At 57.4% G+C, this 14,849-nt stretch overlaps 43 non-coding genes across 43 annotated transcripts; all 43 read right to left on the reverse strand.

The window, feature by feature from the left end:
* Positions 1-198: 198 nt before the first annotated feature.
* LOC129898363 (5S ribosomal RNA) lies at positions 199-317 on the reverse strand. Its single transcript, XR_008769270.1, has one exon. It is a non-coding gene; the product is annotated as a 5S ribosomal RNA (ribosomal RNA).
* Positions 318-539: 222 nt separating this feature from the next.
* Positions 540-658, reverse strand: LOC129898364 (5S ribosomal RNA). The gene has a single exon (XR_008769271.1). It is a non-coding gene; the product is annotated as a 5S ribosomal RNA (ribosomal RNA).
* Positions 659-880: 222 nt separating this feature from the next.
* Positions 881-998, reverse strand: LOC129897687 (5S ribosomal RNA). Its single transcript, XR_008768763.1, has one exon. It is a non-coding gene; the product is annotated as a 5S ribosomal RNA (ribosomal RNA).
* Positions 999-1,220: 222 nt separating this feature from the next.
* Positions 1,221-1,339, reverse strand: LOC129898365 (5S ribosomal RNA). Its single transcript, XR_008769272.1, has one exon. It is a non-coding gene; the product is annotated as a 5S ribosomal RNA (ribosomal RNA).
* A 222-nt stretch (positions 1,340-1,561) lies between these two features.
* On the reverse strand, positions 1,562-1,680 carry LOC129898366 (5S ribosomal RNA). Its single transcript, XR_008769273.1, has one exon. It is a non-coding gene; the product is annotated as a 5S ribosomal RNA (ribosomal RNA).
* A 222-nt stretch (positions 1,681-1,902) lies between these two features.
* LOC129898367 (5S ribosomal RNA) lies at positions 1,903-2,021 on the reverse strand. The gene has a single exon (XR_008769274.1). It is a non-coding gene; the product is annotated as a 5S ribosomal RNA (ribosomal RNA).
* A 222-nt stretch (positions 2,022-2,243) lies between these two features.
* Positions 2,244-2,362, reverse strand: LOC129898368 (5S ribosomal RNA). Its single transcript, XR_008769275.1, has one exon. It is a non-coding gene; the product is annotated as a 5S ribosomal RNA (ribosomal RNA).
* A 221-nt stretch (positions 2,363-2,583) lies between these two features.
* LOC129898369 (5S ribosomal RNA) lies at positions 2,584-2,702 on the reverse strand. The gene has a single exon (XR_008769276.1). It is a non-coding gene; the product is annotated as a 5S ribosomal RNA (ribosomal RNA).
* Positions 2,703-2,924: 222 nt separating this feature from the next.
* On the reverse strand, positions 2,925-3,043 carry LOC129898371 (5S ribosomal RNA). Its single transcript, XR_008769278.1, has one exon. It is a non-coding gene; the product is annotated as a 5S ribosomal RNA (ribosomal RNA).
* Positions 3,044-3,265: 222 nt separating this feature from the next.
* On the reverse strand, positions 3,266-3,384 carry LOC129898372 (5S ribosomal RNA). Its single transcript, XR_008769279.1, has one exon. It is a non-coding gene; the product is annotated as a 5S ribosomal RNA (ribosomal RNA).
* Positions 3,385-3,606: 222 nt separating this feature from the next.
* Positions 3,607-3,725, reverse strand: LOC129898373 (5S ribosomal RNA). Its single transcript, XR_008769280.1, has one exon. It is a non-coding gene; the product is annotated as a 5S ribosomal RNA (ribosomal RNA).
* Positions 3,726-3,946: 221 nt separating this feature from the next.
* LOC129898374 (5S ribosomal RNA) lies at positions 3,947-4,065 on the reverse strand. Its single transcript, XR_008769281.1, has one exon. It is a non-coding gene; the product is annotated as a 5S ribosomal RNA (ribosomal RNA).
* Positions 4,066-4,287: 222 nt separating this feature from the next.
* On the reverse strand, positions 4,288-4,406 carry LOC129898375 (5S ribosomal RNA). The gene has a single exon (XR_008769282.1). It is a non-coding gene; the product is annotated as a 5S ribosomal RNA (ribosomal RNA).
* A 222-nt stretch (positions 4,407-4,628) lies between these two features.
* LOC129898377 (5S ribosomal RNA) lies at positions 4,629-4,747 on the reverse strand. Its single transcript, XR_008769283.1, has one exon. It is a non-coding gene; the product is annotated as a 5S ribosomal RNA (ribosomal RNA).
* A 222-nt stretch (positions 4,748-4,969) lies between these two features.
* LOC129898378 (5S ribosomal RNA) lies at positions 4,970-5,088 on the reverse strand. The gene has a single exon (XR_008769284.1). It is a non-coding gene; the product is annotated as a 5S ribosomal RNA (ribosomal RNA).
* Positions 5,089-5,309: 221 nt separating this feature from the next.
* LOC129897485 (5S ribosomal RNA) lies at positions 5,310-5,428 on the reverse strand. The gene has a single exon (XR_008768574.1). It is a non-coding gene; the product is annotated as a 5S ribosomal RNA (ribosomal RNA).
* Positions 5,429-5,650: 222 nt separating this feature from the next.
* On the reverse strand, positions 5,651-5,769 carry LOC129897652 (5S ribosomal RNA). Its single transcript, XR_008768730.1, has one exon. It is a non-coding gene; the product is annotated as a 5S ribosomal RNA (ribosomal RNA).
* Positions 5,770-5,991: 222 nt separating this feature from the next.
* LOC129898379 (5S ribosomal RNA) lies at positions 5,992-6,110 on the reverse strand. Its single transcript, XR_008769285.1, has one exon. It is a non-coding gene; the product is annotated as a 5S ribosomal RNA (ribosomal RNA).
* A 222-nt stretch (positions 6,111-6,332) lies between these two features.
* LOC129897402 (5S ribosomal RNA) lies at positions 6,333-6,451 on the reverse strand. The gene has a single exon (XR_008768495.1). It is a non-coding gene; the product is annotated as a 5S ribosomal RNA (ribosomal RNA).
* Positions 6,452-6,673: 222 nt separating this feature from the next.
* LOC129897411 (5S ribosomal RNA) lies at positions 6,674-6,792 on the reverse strand. Its single transcript, XR_008768504.1, has one exon. It is a non-coding gene; the product is annotated as a 5S ribosomal RNA (ribosomal RNA).
* Positions 6,793-7,014: 222 nt separating this feature from the next.
* Positions 7,015-7,133, reverse strand: LOC129897393 (5S ribosomal RNA). Its single transcript, XR_008768486.1, has one exon. It is a non-coding gene; the product is annotated as a 5S ribosomal RNA (ribosomal RNA).
* A 222-nt stretch (positions 7,134-7,355) lies between these two features.
* On the reverse strand, positions 7,356-7,474 carry LOC129898380 (5S ribosomal RNA). The gene has a single exon (XR_008769286.1). It is a non-coding gene; the product is annotated as a 5S ribosomal RNA (ribosomal RNA).
* Positions 7,475-7,696: 222 nt separating this feature from the next.
* On the reverse strand, positions 7,697-7,815 carry LOC129898381 (5S ribosomal RNA). The gene has a single exon (XR_008769287.1). It is a non-coding gene; the product is annotated as a 5S ribosomal RNA (ribosomal RNA).
* A 222-nt stretch (positions 7,816-8,037) lies between these two features.
* LOC129898383 (5S ribosomal RNA) lies at positions 8,038-8,156 on the reverse strand. The gene has a single exon (XR_008769289.1). It is a non-coding gene; the product is annotated as a 5S ribosomal RNA (ribosomal RNA).
* Positions 8,157-8,378: 222 nt separating this feature from the next.
* LOC129897456 (5S ribosomal RNA) lies at positions 8,379-8,497 on the reverse strand. The gene has a single exon (XR_008768546.1). It is a non-coding gene; the product is annotated as a 5S ribosomal RNA (ribosomal RNA).
* Positions 8,498-8,719: 222 nt separating this feature from the next.
* On the reverse strand, positions 8,720-8,838 carry LOC129898384 (5S ribosomal RNA). Its single transcript, XR_008769290.1, has one exon. It is a non-coding gene; the product is annotated as a 5S ribosomal RNA (ribosomal RNA).
* A 222-nt stretch (positions 8,839-9,060) lies between these two features.
* LOC129898385 (5S ribosomal RNA) lies at positions 9,061-9,179 on the reverse strand. Its single transcript, XR_008769291.1, has one exon. It is a non-coding gene; the product is annotated as a 5S ribosomal RNA (ribosomal RNA).
* Positions 9,180-9,401: 222 nt separating this feature from the next.
* LOC129898386 (5S ribosomal RNA) lies at positions 9,402-9,520 on the reverse strand. Its single transcript, XR_008769292.1, has one exon. It is a non-coding gene; the product is annotated as a 5S ribosomal RNA (ribosomal RNA).
* A 222-nt stretch (positions 9,521-9,742) lies between these two features.
* Positions 9,743-9,861, reverse strand: LOC129898387 (5S ribosomal RNA). Its single transcript, XR_008769293.1, has one exon. It is a non-coding gene; the product is annotated as a 5S ribosomal RNA (ribosomal RNA).
* Positions 9,862-10,083: 222 nt separating this feature from the next.
* Positions 10,084-10,202, reverse strand: LOC129898388 (5S ribosomal RNA). The gene has a single exon (XR_008769294.1). It is a non-coding gene; the product is annotated as a 5S ribosomal RNA (ribosomal RNA).
* Positions 10,203-10,424: 222 nt separating this feature from the next.
* On the reverse strand, positions 10,425-10,543 carry LOC129898389 (5S ribosomal RNA). Its single transcript, XR_008769295.1, has one exon. It is a non-coding gene; the product is annotated as a 5S ribosomal RNA (ribosomal RNA).
* A 222-nt stretch (positions 10,544-10,765) lies between these two features.
* LOC129898390 (5S ribosomal RNA) lies at positions 10,766-10,884 on the reverse strand. The gene has a single exon (XR_008769296.1). It is a non-coding gene; the product is annotated as a 5S ribosomal RNA (ribosomal RNA).
* A 222-nt stretch (positions 10,885-11,106) lies between these two features.
* On the reverse strand, positions 11,107-11,225 carry LOC129898391 (5S ribosomal RNA). Its single transcript, XR_008769297.1, has one exon. It is a non-coding gene; the product is annotated as a 5S ribosomal RNA (ribosomal RNA).
* A 222-nt stretch (positions 11,226-11,447) lies between these two features.
* LOC129898393 (5S ribosomal RNA) lies at positions 11,448-11,566 on the reverse strand. The gene has a single exon (XR_008769298.1). It is a non-coding gene; the product is annotated as a 5S ribosomal RNA (ribosomal RNA).
* Positions 11,567-11,788: 222 nt separating this feature from the next.
* Positions 11,789-11,907, reverse strand: LOC129898395 (5S ribosomal RNA). The gene has a single exon (XR_008769300.1). It is a non-coding gene; the product is annotated as a 5S ribosomal RNA (ribosomal RNA).
* Positions 11,908-12,130: 223 nt separating this feature from the next.
* LOC129898396 (5S ribosomal RNA) lies at positions 12,131-12,249 on the reverse strand. Its single transcript, XR_008769301.1, has one exon. It is a non-coding gene; the product is annotated as a 5S ribosomal RNA (ribosomal RNA).
* Positions 12,250-12,471: 222 nt separating this feature from the next.
* Positions 12,472-12,590, reverse strand: LOC129898397 (5S ribosomal RNA). Its single transcript, XR_008769302.1, has one exon. It is a non-coding gene; the product is annotated as a 5S ribosomal RNA (ribosomal RNA).
* Positions 12,591-12,812: 222 nt separating this feature from the next.
* On the reverse strand, positions 12,813-12,931 carry LOC129898398 (5S ribosomal RNA). The gene has a single exon (XR_008769303.1). It is a non-coding gene; the product is annotated as a 5S ribosomal RNA (ribosomal RNA).
* A 222-nt stretch (positions 12,932-13,153) lies between these two features.
* LOC129898399 (5S ribosomal RNA) lies at positions 13,154-13,272 on the reverse strand. Its single transcript, XR_008769304.1, has one exon. It is a non-coding gene; the product is annotated as a 5S ribosomal RNA (ribosomal RNA).
* A 222-nt stretch (positions 13,273-13,494) lies between these two features.
* On the reverse strand, positions 13,495-13,613 carry LOC129898400 (5S ribosomal RNA). Its single transcript, XR_008769305.1, has one exon. It is a non-coding gene; the product is annotated as a 5S ribosomal RNA (ribosomal RNA).
* A 223-nt stretch (positions 13,614-13,836) lies between these two features.
* Positions 13,837-13,955, reverse strand: LOC129898401 (5S ribosomal RNA). The gene has a single exon (XR_008769306.1). It is a non-coding gene; the product is annotated as a 5S ribosomal RNA (ribosomal RNA).
* Positions 13,956-14,177: 222 nt separating this feature from the next.
* LOC129898402 (5S ribosomal RNA) lies at positions 14,178-14,296 on the reverse strand. Its single transcript, XR_008769307.1, has one exon. It is a non-coding gene; the product is annotated as a 5S ribosomal RNA (ribosomal RNA).
* Positions 14,297-14,518: 222 nt separating this feature from the next.
* Positions 14,519-14,637, reverse strand: LOC129898403 (5S ribosomal RNA). Its single transcript, XR_008769308.1, has one exon. It is a non-coding gene; the product is annotated as a 5S ribosomal RNA (ribosomal RNA).
* Positions 14,638-14,849: the final 212 nt, after the last annotated feature.

Below are 14,849 nucleotides of genomic sequence, written 5' to 3' on the forward strand. Positions count from 1 at the left end.
ATTAAACACCCCCTTCCCCTCCCAAACGCCCCGGCGTGCGCCCTGCCCTCCACGCACCGACGCACCCTGCCGCCTGTCACGCCCGTCCTAAGCGCCTCCATCGCACGTCCTAACGGCGTCTAGGCCCCGAATGTCGTGTCCGCAAAAAAATACTTGTTGTCGAGTAGACGAAACCGTGCCGAATTCCGACAAAAAGGAGGGATGCAACACGAGGACTTCCCAGGGGGTCACCCATCCTAGTACTACTCTCGCCCAAGCACGCTTAACTTCGGAGTTCTGATGGGATCCGGTGCGTTAGTGCTGGTATGATCGCATCCATCATTCCTAGCGCTCTAAATTCTATTAAACACCCCCTTCCCCTCCCAAACGCCCCGGCGTGCGCCCTGCCCTCCACGCACCGACGCACCCTGCCGCCTGTCACGCCCGTCCTAAGCGCCTCCATCGCACGTCCTAACGGCGTCTAGGCCCCGAATGTCGTGTCCGCAAAAAAATACTTGTTGTCGAGTAGACGAAACCGTGCCGAATTCCGACAAAAAGGAGGGATGCAACACGAGGACTTCCCAGGGGGTCACCCATCCTAGTACTACTCTCGCCCAAGCACGCTTAACTTCGGAGTTCTGATGGGATCCGGTGCGTTAGTGCTGGTATGATCGCATCCATCATTCCTAGCGCTCTAAATTCTATTAAACACCCCCTTCCCCTCCCAAACGCCCCGGCGTGCGCCCTGCCCTCCACGCACCGACGCACCCTGCCGCCTGTCACGCCCGTCCTTAGCGCCTCCATCGCACGTCCTAACGGCGTCTAGGCCCCGAATGTCGTGTCCGCAAAAAAATACTTGTTGTCGAGTAGACGAAACCGTGCCGAATTCCGACAAAAAGGAGGGATGCAACACGAGGACTTCCCAGGGGGTCACCCATCCTAGTACTACTCTCGCCAAGCACGCTTAACTTCGGAGTTCTGATGGGATCCGGTGCGTTAGTGCTGGTATGATCGCATCCATCATTCCTAGCGCTCTAAATTCTATTAAACACCCCCTTCCCCTCCCAAACGCCCCGGCGTGCGCCCTGCCCTCCACGCACCGACGAACCCTGCCGCCTGTCACGCCCGTCCTAAGCGCCTCCATCGCACGTCCTAACGGCGTCTAGGCCCCGAATGTCGTGTCCGCAAAAAAATACTTGTTGTCGAGTAGACGAAACCGTGCCGAATTCCGACAAAAAGGAGGGATGCAACACGAGGACTTCCCAGGGGGTCACCCATCCTAGTACTACTCTCGCCCAAGCACGCTTAACTTCGGAGTTCTGATGGGATCCGGTGCGTTAGTGCTGGTATGATCGCATCCATCATTCCTAGCGCTCTAAATTCTATTAAACACCCCCTTCCCCTCCCAAACGCCCCGGCGTGCGCCCTGCCCTCCACGCACCGACGCACCCTGCCGCCTGTCACGCCCGTCCTAAGCGCCTCCATCGCACGTCCTAACGGCGTCTAGGCCCCGAATGTCGTGTCCGCAAAAAAATACTTGTTGTCGAGTAGACGAAACCGTGCCGAATTCCGACAAAAAGGAGGGATGCAACACGAGGACTTCCCAGGGGGTCACCCATCCTAGTACTACTCTCGCCCAAGCACGCTTAACTTCGGAGTTCTGATGGGATCCGGTGCGTTAGTGCTGGTATGATCGCATCCATCATTCCTAGCGCTCTAAATTCTATTAAACACCCCCTTCCCCTCCCAAACGCCCCGGCGTGCGCCCTGCCCTCCACGCACCGACGCACCCTGCCGCCTGTCACGCCCGTCCTAAGCGCCTCCATCGCACGTCCTAACGGCGTCTAGGCCCCGAATGTCGTGTCCGCAAAAAAATACTTGTTGTCGAGTAGACGAAACCGTGCCGAATTCCGACAAAAAGGAGGGATGCAACACGAGGACTTCCCAGGGGGTCACCCATCCTAGTACTACTCTCGCCCAAGCACGCTTAACTTCGGAGTTCTGATGGGATCCGGTGCGTTAGTGCTGGTATGATCGCATCCATCATTCCTAGCGCTCTAAATTCTATTAAACACCCCCTTCCCCTCCCAAACGCCCCGGCGTGCGTCCTGCCCTCCACGCACCGACGCACCCTGCCGCCTGTCACGCCCGTCCTTAGCGCCTCCATCGCACGTCCTAACGGCGTCTAGGCCCCGAATGTCGTGTCCGCAAAAAAATACTTGTTGTCGAGTAGACGAAACCGTGCCGAATTCCGACAAAAAGGAGGGATGCAACACGAGGACTTCCCAGGGGGTCACCCATCCTAGTACTACTCTCGCCCAAGCACGCTTAACTTCGGAGTTCTGATGGGATCCGGTGCGTTAGTGCTGGTATGATCGCATCCATCATTCCTAGCGCTCTAAATTCTATTAAACACCCCTTCCCCTCCCAAACGCCCCGGCGTGCGCCCTGCCCTCCACGCACCGACGAACCCTGCCGCCTGTCACGCCCGTCCTAAGCGCCTCCATCGCACGTCCTAACGGCGTCTAGGCCCCGAATGTCGTGTCCGCAAAAAAATACTTGTTGTCGAGTAGACGAAACCGTGCCGAATTCCGACAAAAAGGAGGGATGCAACACGAGGACTTCCCAGGGGGTCACCCATCCTAGTACTACTCTCGCCCAAGCACGCTTAACTTCGGAGTTCTGATGGGATCCGGTGCGTTAGTGCTGGTATGATCGCATCCATCATTCCTAGCGCTCTAAATTCTATTAAACACCCCCTTCCCCTCCCAAACGCCCCGGCGTGCGCCCTGCCCTCCACGCACCGACGCACCCTGCCGCCTGTCACGCCCGTCCTAAGCGCCTCCATCGCACGTCCTAACGGCGTCTAGGCCCCGAATGTCGTGTCCGCAAAAAAATACTTGTTGTCGAGTAGACGAAACCGTGCCGAATTCCGACAAAAAGGAGGGATGCAACACGAGGACTTCCCAGGGGGTCACCCATCCTAGTACTACTCTCGCCCAAGCACGCTTAACTTCGGAGTTCTGATGGGATCCGGTGCGTTAGTGCTGGTATGATCGCATCCATCATTCCTAGCGCTCTAAATTCTATTAAACACCCCCTTCCCCTCCCAAACGCCCCGGCGTGCGCCCTGCCCTCCACGCACCGACGCACCCTGCCGCCTGTCACGCCCGTCCTAAGCGCCTCCATCGCACGTCCTAACGGCGTCTAGGCCCCGAATGTCGTGTCCGCAAAAAAATACTTGTTGTCGAGTAGACGAAACCGTGCCGAATTCCGACAAAAAGGAGGGATGCAACACGAGGACTTCCCAGGGGGTCACCCATCCTAGTACTACTCTCGCCCAAGCACGCTTAACTTCGGAGTTCTGATGGGATCCGGTGCGTTAGTGCTGGTATGATCGCATCCATCATTCCTAGCGCTCTAAATTCTATTAAACACCCCCTTCCCCTCCCAAACGCCCCGGCGTGCGCCCTGCCCTCCACGCACCGACGCACCCTGCCGCCTGTCACGCCCGTCCTTAGCGCCTCCATCGCACGTCCTAACGGCGTCTAGGCCCCGAATGTCGTGTCCGCAAAAAAATACTTGTTGTCGAGTAGACGAAACCGTGCCGAATTCCGACAAAAAGGAGGGATGCAACACGAGGACTTCCCAGGGGGTCACCCATCCTAGTACTACTCTCGCCCAAGCACGCTTAACTTCGGAGTTCTGATGGGATCCGGTGCGTTAGTGCTGGTATGATCGCATCCATCATTCCTAGCGCTCTAAATTCTATTAAACACCCCTTCCCCTCCCAAACGCCCCGGCGTGCGCCCTGCCCTCCACGCACCGACGAACCCTGCCGCCTGTCACGCCCGTCCTAAGCGCCTCCATCGCACGTCCTAACGGCGTCTAGGCCCCGAATGTCGTGTCCGCAAAAAAATACTTGTTGTCGAGTAGACGAAACCGTGCCGAATTCCGACAAAAAGGAGGGATGCAACACGAGGACTTCCCAGGGGGTCACCCATCCTAGTACTACTCTCGCCCAAGCACGCTTAACTTCGGAGTTCTGATGGGATCCGGTGCGTTAGTGCTGGTATGATCGCATCCATCATTCCTAGCGCTCTAAATTCTATTAAACACCCCCTTCCCCTCCCAAACGCCCCGGCGTGCGCCCTGCCCTCCACGCACCGACGCACCCTGCCGCCTGTCACGCCCGTCCTAAGCGCCTCCATCGCACGTCCTAACGGCGTCTAGGCCCCGAATGTCGTGTCCGCAAAAAAATACTTGTTGTCGAGTAGACGAAACCGTGCCGAATTCCGACAAAAAGGAGGGATGCAACACGAGGACTTCCCAGGGGGTCACCCATCCTAGTACTACTCTCGCCCAAGCACGCTTAACTTCGGAGTTCTGATGGGATCCGGTGCGTTAGTGCTGGTATGATCGCATCCATCATTCCTAGCGCTCTAAATTCTATTAAACACCCCCTTCCCCTCCCAAACGCCCCGGCGTGCGCCCTGCCCTCCACGCACCGACGCACCCTGCCGCCTGTCACGCCCGTCCTAAGCGCCTCCATCGCACGTCCTAACGGCGTCTAGGCCCCGAATGTCGTGTCCGCAAAAAAATACTTGTTGTCGAGTAGACGAAACCGTGCCGAATTCCGACAAAAAGGAGGGATGCAACACGAGGACTTCCCAGGGGGTCACCCATCCTAGTACTACTCTCGCCCAAGCACGCTTAACTTCGGAGTTCTGATGGGATCCGGTGCGTTAGTGCTGGTATGATCGCATCCATCATTCCTAGCGCTCTAAATTCTATTAAACACCCCCTTCCCCTCCCAAACGCCCCGGCGTGCGCCCTGCCCTCCACGCACCGACGCACCCTGCCGCCTGTCACGCCCGTCCTTAGCGCCTCCATCGCACGTCCTAACGGCGTCTAGGCCCCGAATGTCGTGTCCGCAAAAAAATACTTGTTGTCGAGTAGACGAAACCGTGCCGAATTCCGACAAAAAGGAGGGATGCAACACGAGGACTTCCCAGGGGGTCACCCATCCTAGTACTACTCTCGCCCAAGCACGCTTAACTTCGGAGTTCTGATGGGATCCGGTGCGTTAGTGCTGGTATGATCGCATCCATCATTCCTAGCGCTCTAAATTCTATTAAACACCCCTTCCCCTCCCAAACGCCCCGGCGTGCGCCCTGCCCTCCACGCACCGACGAACCCTGCCGCCTGTCACGCCCGTCCTAAGCGCCTCCATCGCACGTCCTAACGGCGTCTAGGCCCCGAATGTCGTGTCCGCAAAAAAATACTTGTTGTCGAGTAGACGAAACCGTGCCGAATTCCGACAAAAAGGAGGGATGCAACACGAGGACTTCCCAGGGGGTCACCCATCCTAGTACTACTCTCGCCCAAGCACGCTTAACTTCGGAGTTCTGATGGGATCCGATGCGTTAGTGCTGGTATGATCGCATCCATCATTCCTAGCGCTCTAAATTCTATTAAACACCCCCTTCCCCTCCCAAACGCCCCGGCGTGCGCCCTGCCCTCCACGCACCGACGAACCCTGCCGCCTGTCACGCCCGTCCTAAGCGCCTCCATCGCACGTCCTAACGGCGTCTAGGCCCCGAATGTCGTGTCCGCAAAAAAATACTTGTTGTCGAGTAGACGAAACCGTGCCGAATTCCGACAAAAAGGAGGGATGCAACACGAGGACTTCCCAGGGGGTCACCCATCCTAGTACTACTCTCGCCCAAGCACGCTTAACTTCAGAGTTCTGATGGGATCCAATGCGTTAGTGCTGGTATGATCGCATCCATCATTCCTAGCGCTCTAAATTCTATTAAACACCCCCTTCCCCTCCCAAACGCCCCGGCGTGCGCCCTGCCCTCCACGCACCGACGCACCCTGCCGCATGTCACGCCCGTCCTAAGCGCCTCCATCGCACGTCCTAACGGCGTCTAGGCCCCGAATGTCGTGTCCGCAAAAAAATACTTGTTGTCGAGTAGACGAAACCGTGCCGAATTCCGACAAAAAGGAGGGATGCAACACGAGGACTTCCCAGGGGGTCACCCATCCTAGTACTACTCTCGCCCAAGCACGCTTAACTTCGGAGTTCTGATGGGATCCGGTGCGTTAGTGCTGGTATGATCGCATCCATCATTCCTAGCGCTCTAAATTCTATTAAACACCCCCTTCCCCTCCCAAACGCCCCGGCGTGCGCCCTGCCCTCCACGCACCGACGCACCCTGCCGCCTGTCACGCCCGTCCTAAGCGCCTCCATCGCACGTCCTAACGGCGTCTAGGCCCCGAATGTCGTGTCCGCAAAAAAATACTTGTTGTCGAGTAGACGAAACCGTGCCGAATTCCGACAAAAAGGAGGGATGCAACACGAGGACTTCCCAGGGGGTCACCCATCCTAGTACTACTCTCGCCCAAGCACGCTTAACTTCGGAGTTCTAATGGGATCCGGTGCGTTAGTGCTGGTATGATCGCATCCATCATTCCTAGCGCTCTAAATTCTATTAAACACCCCCTTCCCCTCCCAAACGCCCCGGCGTGCGCCCTGCCCTCCACGCACCGACGCACCCTGCCGCCTGTCACGCCCGTCCTAAGCGCCTCCATCGCACGTCCTAACGGCGTCTAGGCCCCGAATGTCGTGTCCGCAAAAAAATACTTGTTGTCGAGTAGACGAAACCGTGCCGAATTCCGACAAAAAGGAGGGATGCAACACGAGGACTTCCCAGGGGGTCACCCATCCTAGTACTACACTCGCCCAAGCACGCTTAACTTCGGAGTTCTGATGGGATCCGGTGCGTTAGTGCTGGTATGATCGCATCCATCATTCCTAGCGCTCTAAATTCTATTAAACACCCCCTTCCCCTCCCAAACGCCCCGGCGTGCGCCCTGCCCTCCACGCACCGACGCACCCTGCCGCCTGTCACGCCCGTCCTTAGCGCCTCCATCGCACGTCCTAACGGCGTCTAGGCCCCGAATGTCGTGTCCGCAAAAAAATACTTGTTGTCGAGTAGACGAAACCGTGCCGAATTCCGACAAAAAGGAGGGATGCAACACGAGGACTTCCCAGGGGGTCTCCCATCCTAGTACTACTCTCGCCCAAGCACGCTTAACTTCGGAGTTCTGATGGGATCCGGTGCGTTAGTGCTGGTATGATCGCATCCATCATTCCTAGCGCTCTAAATTCTATTAAACACCCCCTTCCCCTCCCAAACGCCCCGGCGTGCGCCCTGCCCTCCACGCACCGACGCACCCTGCCGCCTGTCACGCCCGTCCTTAGCGCCTCCATCGCACGTCCTAACGGCGTCTAGGCCCCGAATGTCGTGTCCGCAAAAAAATACTTGTTGTCGAGTAGACGAAACCGTGCCGAATTCCGACAAAAAGGAGGGATGCAACACGAGGACTTCCCAGGGGGTCACCCATCCTAGTACTACTCTCGCCCAAGCACGCTTAACTTCGGAGTTCTGATGGGATCCGGTGCGTTAGTGCTGGTATGATCGCATCCATCATTCCTGGCGCTCTAAATTCTATTAAACACCCCCTTCCCCTCCCAAACGCCCCGGCATGCGCCCTGCCCTCCACGCACCGACGCACCCTGCCGCCTGTCACGCCCGTCCTAAGCGCCTCCATCGCACGTCCTAACGGCGTCTAGGCCCCGAATGTCGTGTCCGCAAAAAAATACTTGTTGTCGAGTAGACGAAACCGTGCCGAATTCCGACAAAAAGGAGGGATGCAACACGAGGACTTCCCAGGGGGTCACCCATCCTAGTACTACTCTCGCCCAAGCACGCTTAACTTCGGAGTTCTGATGGGATCCGGTGCGTTAGTGCTGGTATGATCGCATCCATCATTCCCGGCGCTCTAAATTCTATTAAACACCCCCTTCCCCTCCCAAACGCCCCGGCATGCGCCCTGCCCTCCACGCACCGACGCACCCTGCCGCCTGTCACGCCCGTCCTAAGCGCCTCCATCGCACGTCCTAACGGCGTCTAGGCCCCGAATGTCGTGTCCGCAAAAAAATACTTGTTGTCGAGTAGACGAAACCGTGCCGAATTCCGACAAAAAGGAGGGATGCAACACGAGGACTTCCCAGGGGGTCACCCATCCTAGTACTACTCTCGCCCAAGCACGCTTAACTTCGGAGTTCTGATGGGATCCGGTGCGTTAGTGCTGGTATGATCGCATCCATCATTACTGGCGCTCTAAATTCTATTAAACACCCCCTTCCCCTCCCAAACGCCCCGGCATGCGCCCTGCCCTCCACGCACCGACGCACCCTGCCGCCTGTCACGCCCGTCCTAAGCGCCTCCATCGCACGTCCTAACGGCGTCTAGGCCCCGAATGTCGTGTCCGCAAAAAAATACTTGTTGTCGAGTAGACGAAACCGTGCCGAATTCCGACAAAAAGGAGGGATGCAACACGAGGACTTCCCAGGGGGGCACCCATCCTAGTACTACTCTCGCCCAAGCACGCTTAACTTCGGAGTTCTGATGGGATCCGGTGCGTTAGTGCTGGTATGATCGCATCCATCATTCCTGGCGCTCTAAATTCTATTAAACACCCCCTTCCCCTCCCAAACGCCCCGGCATGCGCCCTGCCCTCCACGCACCGACGCACCCTGCCGCCTGTCACGCCCGTCCTAAGCGCCTCCATCGCACGTCCTAACGGCGTCTAGGCCCCGAATGTCGTGTCCGCAAAAAAATACTTGTTGTCGAGTAGACGAAACCGTGCCGAATTCCGACAAAAAGGAGGGATGCAACACGAGGACTTCCCAGGGGGTCACCCATCCTAGTACTACTCTCGCCCAAGCACGCTTAACTTCGGAGTTCTGATGGGATCCGGTGCGTTAGTGCTGGTATGATCGCATCCATCATTCCTGGCGCTCTAAATTCTATTAAACACCCCCTTCCCCTCCCAAACGCCCCGGCATGCGCCCTGCCCTCCACGCACCGACGCACCCTGCCGCCTGTCACGCCCGTCCTAAGCGCCTCCATCGCACGTCCTAACGGCGTCTAGGCCCCGAATGTCGTGTCCGCAAAAAAATACTTGTTGTCGAGTAGACGAAACCGTGCCGAATTCCGACAAAAAGGAGGGATGCAACACGAGGACTTCCCAGGGGGTCACCCATCCTAGTACTACTCTCGCCCAAGCACGCTTAACTTCGGAGTTCTGATGGGATCCGGTGCGTTAGTGCTGGTATGATCGCATCCATCATTCCGGGCGCTCTAAATTCTATTAAACACCCCCTTCCCCTCCCAAACGCCCCGGCATGCGCCCTGCCCTCCACGCACCGACGCACCCTGCCGCCTGTCACGCCCGTCCTAAGCGCCTCCATCGCACGTCCTAACGGCGTCTAGGCCCCGAATGTCGTGTCCGCAAAAAAATACTTGTTGTCGAGTAGACGAAACCGTGCCGAATTCCGACAAAAAGGAGGGATGCAACACGAGGACTTCCCAGGGGGTCACCCATCCTAGTACTACTCTCGCCCAAGCACGCTTAACTTCGGAGTTCTGATGGGATCCGGTGCGTTAGTGCTGGTATGATCGCATCCATCATTTCTGGCGCTCTAAATTCTATTAAACACCCCCTTCCCCTCCCAAACGCCCCGGCATGCGCCCTGCCCTCCACGCACCGACGCACCCTGCCGCCTGTCACGCCCGTCCTAAGCGCCTCCATCGCACGTCCTAACGGCGTCTAGGCCCCGAATGTCGTGTCCGCAAAAAAATACTTGTTGTCGAGTAGACGAAACCGTGCCGAATTCCGACAAAAAGGAGGGATGCAACACGAGGACTTCCCAGGGGGTCACCCATCCTAGTACTACTCTCGCCCAAGCACGCTTAACTTCGGAGTTCTGATGGGATCCGGTGCGTTAGTGCTGGTATGATCGCATCCATCATTCCTGGCGCTCTAAATTCTATTAAACACCCCCTTCCCCTCCCAAACGCCCCGGCATGCGCCCTGCCCTCCACGCACCGACGCACCCTGCCGCCTGTCACGCCCGTCCTAAGCGCCTCCATCGCACGTCCTAACGGCGTCTAGGCCCCGAATGTCGTGTCCGCAAAAAAATACTTGTTGTCGAGTAGACGAAACCGTGCCGAATTCCGACAAAAAGGAGGGATGCAACACGAGGACTTCCCAGGGGGTCACCCATCCTAGTACTACTCTCGCCCAAGCACGCTTAACTTCGGAGTTCTGATGGGATCCGGTGCGTTAGTGCTGGTATGATCGCATCCATCATTCCTGGCGCTCTAAATTCTATTAAACACCCCCTTCCCCTCCCAAACGCCCCGGCATGCGCCCTGCCCTCCACGCACCGACGCACCCTGCCGCCTGTCACGCCCGTCCTAAGCGCCTCCATCGCACGTCCTAACGGCGTCTAGGCCCCGAATGTCGTGTCCGCAAAAAAATACTTGTTGTCGAGTAGACGAAACCGTGCCGAATTCCGACAAAAAGGAGGGATGCAACACGAGGACTTCCCAGGGGGTCACCCATCCTAGTACTACTCTCGCCCAAGCACGCTTAACTTCGGAGTTCTGATGGGATCCGGTGCGTTAGTGCTGGTATGATCGCATCCATCATTCCTGGCGCTCTAAATTCTATTAAACACCCCCTTCCCCTCCCAAACGCCCCGGCATGCGCCCTGCCCTCCACGCACCGACGCACCCTGCCGCCTGTCACGCCCGTCCTAAGCGCCTCCATCGCACGTCCTAACGGTGTCTAGGCCCCGAATGTCGTGTCCGCAAAAAAATACTTGTTGTCGAGTAGACGAAACCGTGCCGAATTCCGACAAAAAGGAGGGATGCAACACGAGGACTTCCCAGGGGGTCACCCATCCTAGTACTACTCTCGCCCAAGCACGCTTAACTTCGGAGTTCTGATGGGATCCGGTGCGTTAGTGCTGGTATGATCGCATCCATCATTCCCGGCGCTCTAAATTCTATTAAACACCCCCTTCCCCTCCCAAACGCCCCGGCATGCGCCCTGCCCTCCACGCACCGACGCACCCTGCCGCCTGTCACGCCCGTCCTAAGCGCCTCCATCGCACGTCCTAACGGCGTCTAGGCCCCGAATGTCGTGTCCGCAAAAAAATACTTGTTGTCGAGTAGACGAAACCGTGCCGAATTCCGACAAAAAGGAGGGATGCAACACGAGGACTTCCCAGGGGGTCACCCATCCTAGTACTACTCTCGCCCAAGCACGCTTAACTTCGGAGTTCTGATGGGATCCGGTGCGTTAGTGCTGGTATGATCGCATCCATCATTCCTAGCGCTCTAAATTCTATTAAACACCCCCTTCCCCTCCCAAACGCCCCGGCATGCGCCCTGCCCTCCACGCACCGACGCACCCTGCCGCCTGTCACGCCCGTCCTAAGCGCCTCCATCGCACGTCCTAACGGCGTCTAGGCCCCGAATGTCGTGTCCGCAAAAAAATACTTGTTGTCGAGTAGACGAAACCGTGCCGAATTCCGACAAAAAGGAGGGATGCAACACGAGGACTTCCCAGGGGGTCACCCATCCTAGTACTACTCTCGCCCAAGCACGCTTAACTTCGGAGTTCTGATGGGATCCGGTGCGTTAGTGCTGGTATGATCGCATCCATCATTCCTAGCGCTCTAAATTCTATTAAACACCCCCTTCCCCTCCCAAACGCCCCGGCATGCGCCCTGCCCTCCACGCACCGACGCACCCTGCCGCCTGTCACGCCCGTCCTAAGCGCCTCCATCGCACGTCCTAACGGCGTCTAGGCCCCGAATGTCGTGTCCGCAAAAAAATACTTGTTGTCGAGTAGACGAAACCGTGCCGAATTCCGACAAAAAGGAGGGATGCAACACGAGGACTTCCCAGGGGGTCACCCATCCTAGTACTACTCTCGCCCAAGCACGCTTAACTTCGGAGTTCTGATGGGATCCGGTGCGTTAGTGCTGGTATGATCGCATCCATCATTCCTGGCGCTCTAAATTCTATTAAACACCCCCTTCCCCTCCCAAACGCCCCGGCATGCGCCCTGCCCTCCACGCACCGACGCACCCTGCCCGCCTGTCACGCCCGTCCTAAGCGCCTCCATCGCACGTCCTAACGGCGTCTAGGCCCCGAATGTCGTGTCCGCAAAAAAATACTTGTTGTCGAGTAGACGAAACCGTGCCGAATTCCGACAAAAAGGAGGGATGCAACACGAGGACTTCCCAGGGGGTCACCCATCCTAGTACTACTCTCGCCCAAGCACGCTTAACTTCGGAGTTCTGATGGGATCCGGTGCGTTAGTGCTGGTATGATCGCATCCATCATTCCCGGCGCTCTAAATTCTATTAAACACCCCCTTCCCCTCCCAAACGCCCCGGCATGCGCCCTGCCCTCCACGCACCGACGCACCCTGCCGCCTGTCACGCCCGTCCTAAGCGCCTCCATCGCACGTCCTAACGGCGTCTAGGCCCCGAATGTCGTGTCCGCAAAAAAATACTTGTTGTCGAGTAGACGAAACCGTGCCGAATTCCGACAAAAAGGAGGGATGCAACACGAGGACTTCCCAGGGGGTCACCCATCCTAGTACTACTCTCGCCCAAGCACGCTTAACTTCGGAGTTCTGATGGGATCCGGTGCGTTAGTGCTGGTATGATCGCATCCATCATTCCTGGCGCTCTAAATTCTATTAAACACCCCCTTCCCCTCCCAAACGCCCCGGCATGCGCCCTGCCCTCCACGCACCGACGCACCCTGCCGCCTGTCACGCCCGTCCTAAGCGCCTCCATCGCACGTCCTAACGGCGTCTAGGCCCCGAATGTCGTGTCCGCAAAAAAATACTTGTTGTCGAATAGACGAAACCGTGCCGAATTCCGACAAAAAGGAGGGATGCAACACGAGGACTTCCCAGGGGGTCACCCATCCTAGTACTACTCTCGCCCAAGCACGCTTAACTTCGGAGTTCTGATGGGATCCGGTGCGTTAGTGCTGGTATGATCGCATCCATCATTCCTGGCGCTCTAAATTCTATTAAACACCCCCTTCCCCTCCCAAACGCCCCGGCATGCGCCCTGCCCTCCACGCACCGACGCACCCTGCCGCCTGTCACGCCCGTCCTAAGCGCCTCCATCGCACGTCCTAACGGCGTCTAGGCCCCGAATGTCGTGTCCGCAAAAAAATACTTGTTGTCGAGTAGACGAAACCGTGCCGAATTCCGACAAAAAGGAGGGATGCAACACGAGGACTTCCCAGGGGGTCACCCATCCTAGTACTACTCTCGCCCAAGCACGCTTAACTTCGGAGTTCTGATGGGATCCGGTGCGTTAGTGCTGGTATGATCGCATCCATCATTCCTGGCGCTCTAAATTCTATTAAACACCCCCTTCCCCTCCCAAACGCCCCGGCATGCGCCCTGCCCTCCACGCACCGACGCACCCTGCCGCCTGTCACGCCCGTCCTAAGCGCCTCCATCGCACGTCCTAACGGCGTCTAGGCCCCGAATGTCGTGTCCGCAAAAAAATACTTGTTGTCGAGTAGACGAAACCGTGCCGAATTCCGACAAAAAGGAGGGATGCAACACGAGGACTTCCCAGGGGGTCACCCATCCTAGTACTACTCTCGCCCAAGCACGCTTAACTTCGGAGTTCTGATGGGATCCGGTGCGTTAGTGCTGGTATGATCGCATCCATCATTCCTGGCGCTCTAAATTCTATTAAACACCCCCCTTCCCCTCCCAAACGCCCCGGCATGCGCCCTGCCCTCCACGCACCGACGCACCCTGCCGCCTGTCACGCCCGTCCTAAGCGCCTCCATCGCACGTCCTAACGGCGTCTAGGCCCCGAATGTCGTGTCCGCAAAAAAATACTTGTTGTCGAGTAGACGAAACCGTGCCGAATTCCGACAAAAAGGAGGGATGCAACACGAGGACTTCCCAGGGGGTCACCCATCCTAGTACTACTCTCGCCCAAGCACGCTTAACTTCGGAGTTCTGATGGGATCCGGTGCGTTAGTGCTGGTATGATCGCATCCATCATTCCTGGCGCTATAAATTCTATTAAACACCCCCTTCCCCTCCCAAACGCCCCGGCATGCGCCCTGCCCTCCACGCACCGACGCACCCTGCCGCCTGTCACGCCCGTCCTAAGCGCCTCCATCGCACGTCCTAACGGCGTCTAGGCCCCGAATGTCGTGTCCGCAAAAAAATACTTGTTGTCGAGTAGACGAAACCGTGCCGAATTCCGACAAAAAGGAGGGATGCAACACGAGGACTTCCCAGGGGGTCACCCATCCTAGTACTACTCTCGCCCAAGCACGCTTAACTTCGGAGTTCTGATGGGATCCGGTGCGTTAGTGCTGGTATGATCGCATCCATCATTCCTGGCGCTCTAAATTCTATTAAACACCCCCTTCCCCTCCCAAACGCCCCGGCATGCGCCCTGCCCTCCACGCACCGACGCACCCTGCCGCCTGTCACGCCCGTCCTAAGCGCCTCCATCGCACGTCCTAACGGCGTCTAGGCCCCGAATGTCGTGTCCGCAAAAAAATACTTGTTGTCGAGTAGACGAAACCGTGCCGAATTCCGACAAAAAGGAGGGATGCAACACGAGGACTTCCCAGGGGGTCACCCATCCTAGTACTACTCTCGCCCAAGCACGCTTAACTTCGGAGTTCTGATGGGATCCGGTGCGTTAGTGCTGGTATGATCGCATCCATCATTCCTGGCGCTCTAAATTCTATTAAACACCCCCTTCCCCTCCCAAACGCCCCGGCATGCGCCCTGCCCTCCACGCACCGACGCACCCTGCCGCCTGTCACGCCCGTCCTAAGCGCCTCCATCGCACGTCCTAACGGCGTCTAGGCCCCGAATGTCGTGTCCGCAAAAAAATACTTGTTGTCGAGTAGACGAAACCGTGCCGAATTCCG

This window comes from Solanum dulcamara, chromosome 7 (assembly GCF_947179165.1).
Source record: "Solanum dulcamara chromosome 7, daSolDulc1.2, whole genome shotgun sequence".
NCBI classification, from domain to species: Eukaryota; Viridiplantae; Streptophyta; class Magnoliopsida; order Solanales; family Solanaceae; genus Solanum; species Solanum dulcamara.